Consider the following 5645-nt stretch of genomic DNA (forward strand, 5'->3'; position numbering starts at 1 on the left):
CCTGAAACCTAGTGAGGCCAAGAAACTCTAGATTACATCACCCAAGAAATGCATCTATTCACTTTGGTTGGCATCCCCAAAGTAAGTGCCATATGTTTTCCTTAGTAGTCAAGCAACGAAGGCATCTTCCTCCAAACCACCTTTAGCCTATCTCCTAGTGCATATTTTCTCACCAATAGAAGGCAGAGCTCCCATCATACATTTCCACAAGAATGTAGTATAATTGAGAGGTATGCGTAAGTCCCAAGTAGAATCCCATATATCTCTCCACACCTACAAATGCATGTGTTCACTTTGGTCCATGGCCCTCTTTTAGTGTAAGGCAGCCACAAAGTAAGTGCCATACTTTTTCCTTAACAGTCAACCATCTAGAGCATCTTTCTCCTACCCCTCTTCTACTACATATTTTCTCACCAATAGGAAGATCTCCCATCATACATTTCCACAAGAACACAATTATACTTGAATTGGATTTGCACTCCCCAAAGAGCATGGTATTTTTCTCTCCACAAAAGCCAACCCCAGTTCAATCTCCAAGTTTTATTCACACGATTTACATTACATAAAATTACATAAAGAGTAAACCATCTCCTTATAAAGTTTCATTATGTTACATTTAGACAGGGTGACCCCCTTTTCCTCAACTCCAATCTTTAACCCAATGCTCACCATTAAAGGTAGTAGACACCTGGGCCCTTACTAACCTTGACTAACCCAATGCTCACCATTAAAGGCAGTAGATACCTGGGCTCTTTCTAACCTTGCCTAAACTATTCTTATTAGAATAGCCCTTTCTAACCTTGACAACCCAATGCTCACCATTAAAGGTAGTAGATACCTGGGCTCTTTCTAACCTTGCCTAAACTATTCTTATTAGAATAGTCCTCTTTAATCTACTCAAGGTCCATCTAGCTTGCCACTCTAAAATCCCATAAGTCCTTTAGATAAGAAATGCCTTTATTGTTTAGCTTCTTGTGGTAGTTTTTTTGTCAACCTTTAGCTAAAGGGGGTTTGAAAAAATGTGATCGCCAAATAGAGTAATCAAGTAGGGAGTTATGTAAAAATCTCGAACAATCTTTCCATATAGTGAGTCCAATGCTCTCTTGCCAAGTCCTAATGATACTTGTACCTTGACAATCTCTTGTAGATTATAGCTCAATCAGAGGTCAATATTACAGCTCAACCAAAGGTCAAGAATATAGTATCCCCCAACTTAGTAGTTGGGGTTTATTAGTAGTTTTACTCCTTTAACAAAAATCTTAATAGGTTTTAGGATCTTTAGCCAATGACATTTTTTGAATAAAGTAATCAAGCAAGGAGCCGCCTAAAAATCTCCTAAAAATCTCCAAAAAATAACCTTTCCATACAGTGAGTCTAACGCTCTTCTTCCAAGCCCTAATGAGAAAGGTGGAAGGCCCTTGCACCATAGAGAGAGTACAGGAACAAACCAATGTCGTGGGGCCATACTCGAGAGCATAAAACATCTCAACCAAGAAGCCAATACCCCATGACCTAGCTCATAATTATATGGGCAGGGTGTGTCACTCACCTCATGAATAGTTGTGCTCAGGATTCTTGTAGGAGACGATACTGCCACATACCCCATGACCTAGCTCATAATTATATGGGCAAGGTGTGTCACTCACCTCATGAATAGTTGTGCTCAGGATTCTTGTAGGAGACGATATTGCCGCATACCCCATGACCTAGCTCATAATTATATGGGCAAGGTGTGTCACTCACCTCATGAATAGTTGTGCTCAGGATTCTTGTAGGAGACGATATTGCCGCACTCCAAAGCTCCACTCCACCATCTCCACCACCACCACACTCCAAAGAAAGCTTGACCCTCCTCACAGCTTACTCTCTCACACTCACTCTCTCACATGCAAGTAGGTAAGCACACATAAGAGCTCACACAAGCAAAGCAATAGCATAAGATAGTAGATACAGAAGAAGAGAAGTCTATTAAACTAGCATAAAAGAATGAGTCATGTGAATAACATTTCAAGTTTTTAGGTGACCTCTCGGTTTCACACTCTTGGGTGACCAAAGCTAGAAGTCTAGTCCTTGGGCTCATTTGGACACTCTAGCTAGTGTAAACACCTATTCTAAAGCTAGTGGTACGCATTTAATAAACAAGTGATGAGAACACACATAAAATATACGAAGCATGATTTTCAAGTGAATTCTGTGCATTCTAATGCTTGTGGCCTAAAGGTGGTGACCGGCAGCATCAACGCCATAGAGGTCTCCGACAAGGATTAACATACCCCTCTTCCTGATGGTAGTTGATGAAGATAGGCAAGGTTGACGCATTTAATAAACAAGTGATGAGAACACACATAAAATATACAAAGCATGATTTTCAAGTGAATTCTGTGCATTCTAATGCTTGTGGCCTAAAGGTGGTGACCGGCAGCATCAACGCCATAGAGGTCTCCGACAAGGATTAACATACCCCTCTTCCTGATGGTAGTTGATGAAGATAGGCAAGGTTGATGGTAGTTTCATGTTGGTGTTGGAAATGATGGAGGTCTTAGAAGGTCTGCAAGGCAACATGGTACAATGAGTAAGGTGTTCTCGTGGAAAATAATTGACATTTAAGCATAATGCAAACACCTAATTAAGTAGTGAGGAAAGATTTATGCGATTGGTCTAATTTTTCTAGTTAAGAGAAGGGTAATATTAAGATTAGTTCACATTTGATCTAAACTCAGATGGAGAAAAAAGCATGCCTTGCGTTATGGCCCTAGTCTTTACACACTATCACTTTGGTGAAACAACCTCTAGCTATTATCTAGCCTCATAAATGAAACTGCCATGTGATTATTACATACTTTGCTATTTTTTTAAAAAAATTAATAAGCAGATAAAAATGTAAAAGCAGGGCACCAGCTTGCAAAGACCCAAGAAATGGCCCAGAGATCTCATACAAGTATCAAAGAACCACTATGTACCTCTATAGCAATGTTTATTTTTTATTTTTTTATTAAGCCTTTATTGGTAGGTTTTTAGCCACAAGGTCGCATCCCATGGAGATCAAGGCTACGGTCCCAAGGCTCCATTACTAAGAGCCAAAAGTCCTACCTAGATTGCACATGGTGATGGCTATCTTCTTGTCTATAAAAAAAAAAATTGGCTTGTTTGTTTTTGTTTAAACTAGTTTCACTTTCACAAATCACTTAGATGGCTCTATTCTTACTAAAGAGAGTACACTAAGGAAGGTGGAGTACTTAGCATACTTTGAAGTCAATCTCAGAAAGGATTGAACTAGGAGCAAATCTTAAATGGTTATCCAAGTAATAACTAGAAAAGTGATAGACCAATCACACAGAACGATGCAGGCAAGCACTCAAACAAACACTAAATGGATAATCATAAAAATTTGAAATTGAAAACAATAGGATCAGTTGAAGATGGGTTTAGAATACATAGGGCAAGTGGGAAATTTCGGTCCATATCGAGGTTGTTGCACATCCACTATAGGTTGTAAATCTAGATTTGGTCTACACGACTGCACCTCAATAACTTGTAGATCAAACTCATCTAGCAAGCTCATCATCAGATAACCATAGCTCTTGAGCATGCTCCGATTCGATATCACTAGGTTGATTTTCCCCCTCACTTGGGTTTGCTTTTAATATATATGTCTCCTCTGGTATATGAGGCAATGATCTGAGTGCATCCTCACTAGTGCATGGGTACTACGGGTAAGTGAGCTAAGTAGCTACTCTGAGCTAAGTTGTCTAGGAAATCACCCACCATGCTCCAGAAGGGATAAGGAGTCGGTAACATTATTTCATAGAATGATGGTGTAAGTTTATAAGTTCTTGCCCTCCTCCCCTGCTCTACGAGCTCTTCTTGTGCATTTCTTACTTGATAGGGTTCTCCCACTAGGTAAACTATACTATGATGTTTGGTGTCTCTCCCACCATGGAATGTACGAGTCCTATCCCATAGCACCTAAAATAAGTTCTAAAGTTCCAACATAACCACGACACTATGTACAACATGCGATATTCATCACAGGTAAAACATTGTGCAAGGGGATGAAATTGTAGGTAGAAAAGGTCCACAAAGGTGGTTCCACAACATCTCTCCCCTAGTGGTGCATAAAATAGCGTGAGTGGGTTTGGAAAGGGGGATACTTAGCTACCCTTGATAGTACCATTCCAGGCAATCCGGGTCCAGGATAGGGTCACTCGTATCAATCCACAAAAATTCCATGCTCATGGCTTGTAGTCACAAATAGAGTTGTATTTCATTCGCTTATTTTGACATGTTCTCTTTCTCATCATCTTTATATATATATATATATATATATATAAATATGGTTAGGCGAATTTTTAGTATGTGTATAGGTGCTATATTGCTGTACATGTTGGTGCTATATTGCTGTACATGTTGGTGCAAGCTATATTGTCATGGGTTAGCTTTTTCCAGCATGCTCCCTCTTGATATGGGTCAATATGTGTGTAGGTGCTATATTGCAGTACATGTCGGTGCAAGCTATATTGTCATGGGTTAGCTTTTTCCAACATGCTCCCTCTTGATATGGGTTAGTATGTGTATACGTGCTATATTGCAGTACATGTCGGTGCAACCTATATTGTCATGGGTTAGCTTTTTCCAACAGGCTCCCTCTTGATATGGACATGAACTTTGTAGGGGAGAAAAATGTGGAGGGTAAAAGTAATGTTGTTAGCATAAGTCCCCCCTTCCTGCTTGCTATTATACCTTGACCTTGCAGAAGGTATTATAGGTTTTTGTGACAATCCCTTCCAACTATGCTCCATCAGTGTTTGTTGGCTAGGAGCGCCCTTTGTTACTTGTTGTGGCATGTCAATTTCTAGCTTTAAAGGTGGTAAAGTTCTCTCATAAGACCAGATGGAGCTTATGGGTAAAGTGCTCTCTTAAAATTGGATGGAGATATGGGTTCTCCCTTATAGATGAGCAATGGAGTTGACACTTGTAGAAAGGCAATTTATACTTGCATAGTGGGTTGCTCTAGGGAAGCCAATGGGGTTGAGGCTTGGATAGCCAACAATGATTTTGTAACATTTTGTGATGTAGAAGCTTCACCATTATTCACCATGTCCCGTGTGATAGGGTTTCTCTTTGGGATCCATACTTGTTTGGGCATTGGTGATGAAGGTTCTTTTAATAGTTTTCCCTTTGTTGGCATTTGAGCTATTGAATGGCCGTTGAAAAGTATGGTATGACAGATGGGATATTGAATGGTACGGCCATGGCATCTGGATGGTATGGGCGTGGCAAGGTTTGGTATAGTCATGGCACAATGAATGGAACGGGCATGCTCTTTTATTTTGGTACGGCCATGGCAAGCAGAATAGAGAATGGTATGGCCGTGGCCTCTGGTATGGCCGTGGCCTTTGATTGGTATAGTTGTGGTGGCTATTGAGATGTAGAATGGTATGGCGGCGAGGAGTTGGTACAGCCATGGCTTCATTTTGGTACATCCGTGGCTTGAAGTTGCTATGATTGTGGTAGTTGTTTTTTTGTGGGCACCCTCTAAACAGGTTTTGTAGCCCCAACCTATGTAGCCAACACCCCATTGTGGGTTTTGTGCTGATTGCATGCCCAATTCTCTGATTGGAGAAGATGGTTTCAATCGGGTGATG

Source organism: Cibotium barometz, chromosome 16 (assembly GCF_041138505.1).
Source record: "Cibotium barometz isolate CiBa-2024 chromosome 16, ASM4113850v1, whole genome shotgun sequence".
Lineage (NCBI taxonomy): Eukaryota > Viridiplantae > Streptophyta > Polypodiopsida > Cyatheales > Cibotiaceae > Cibotium > Cibotium barometz.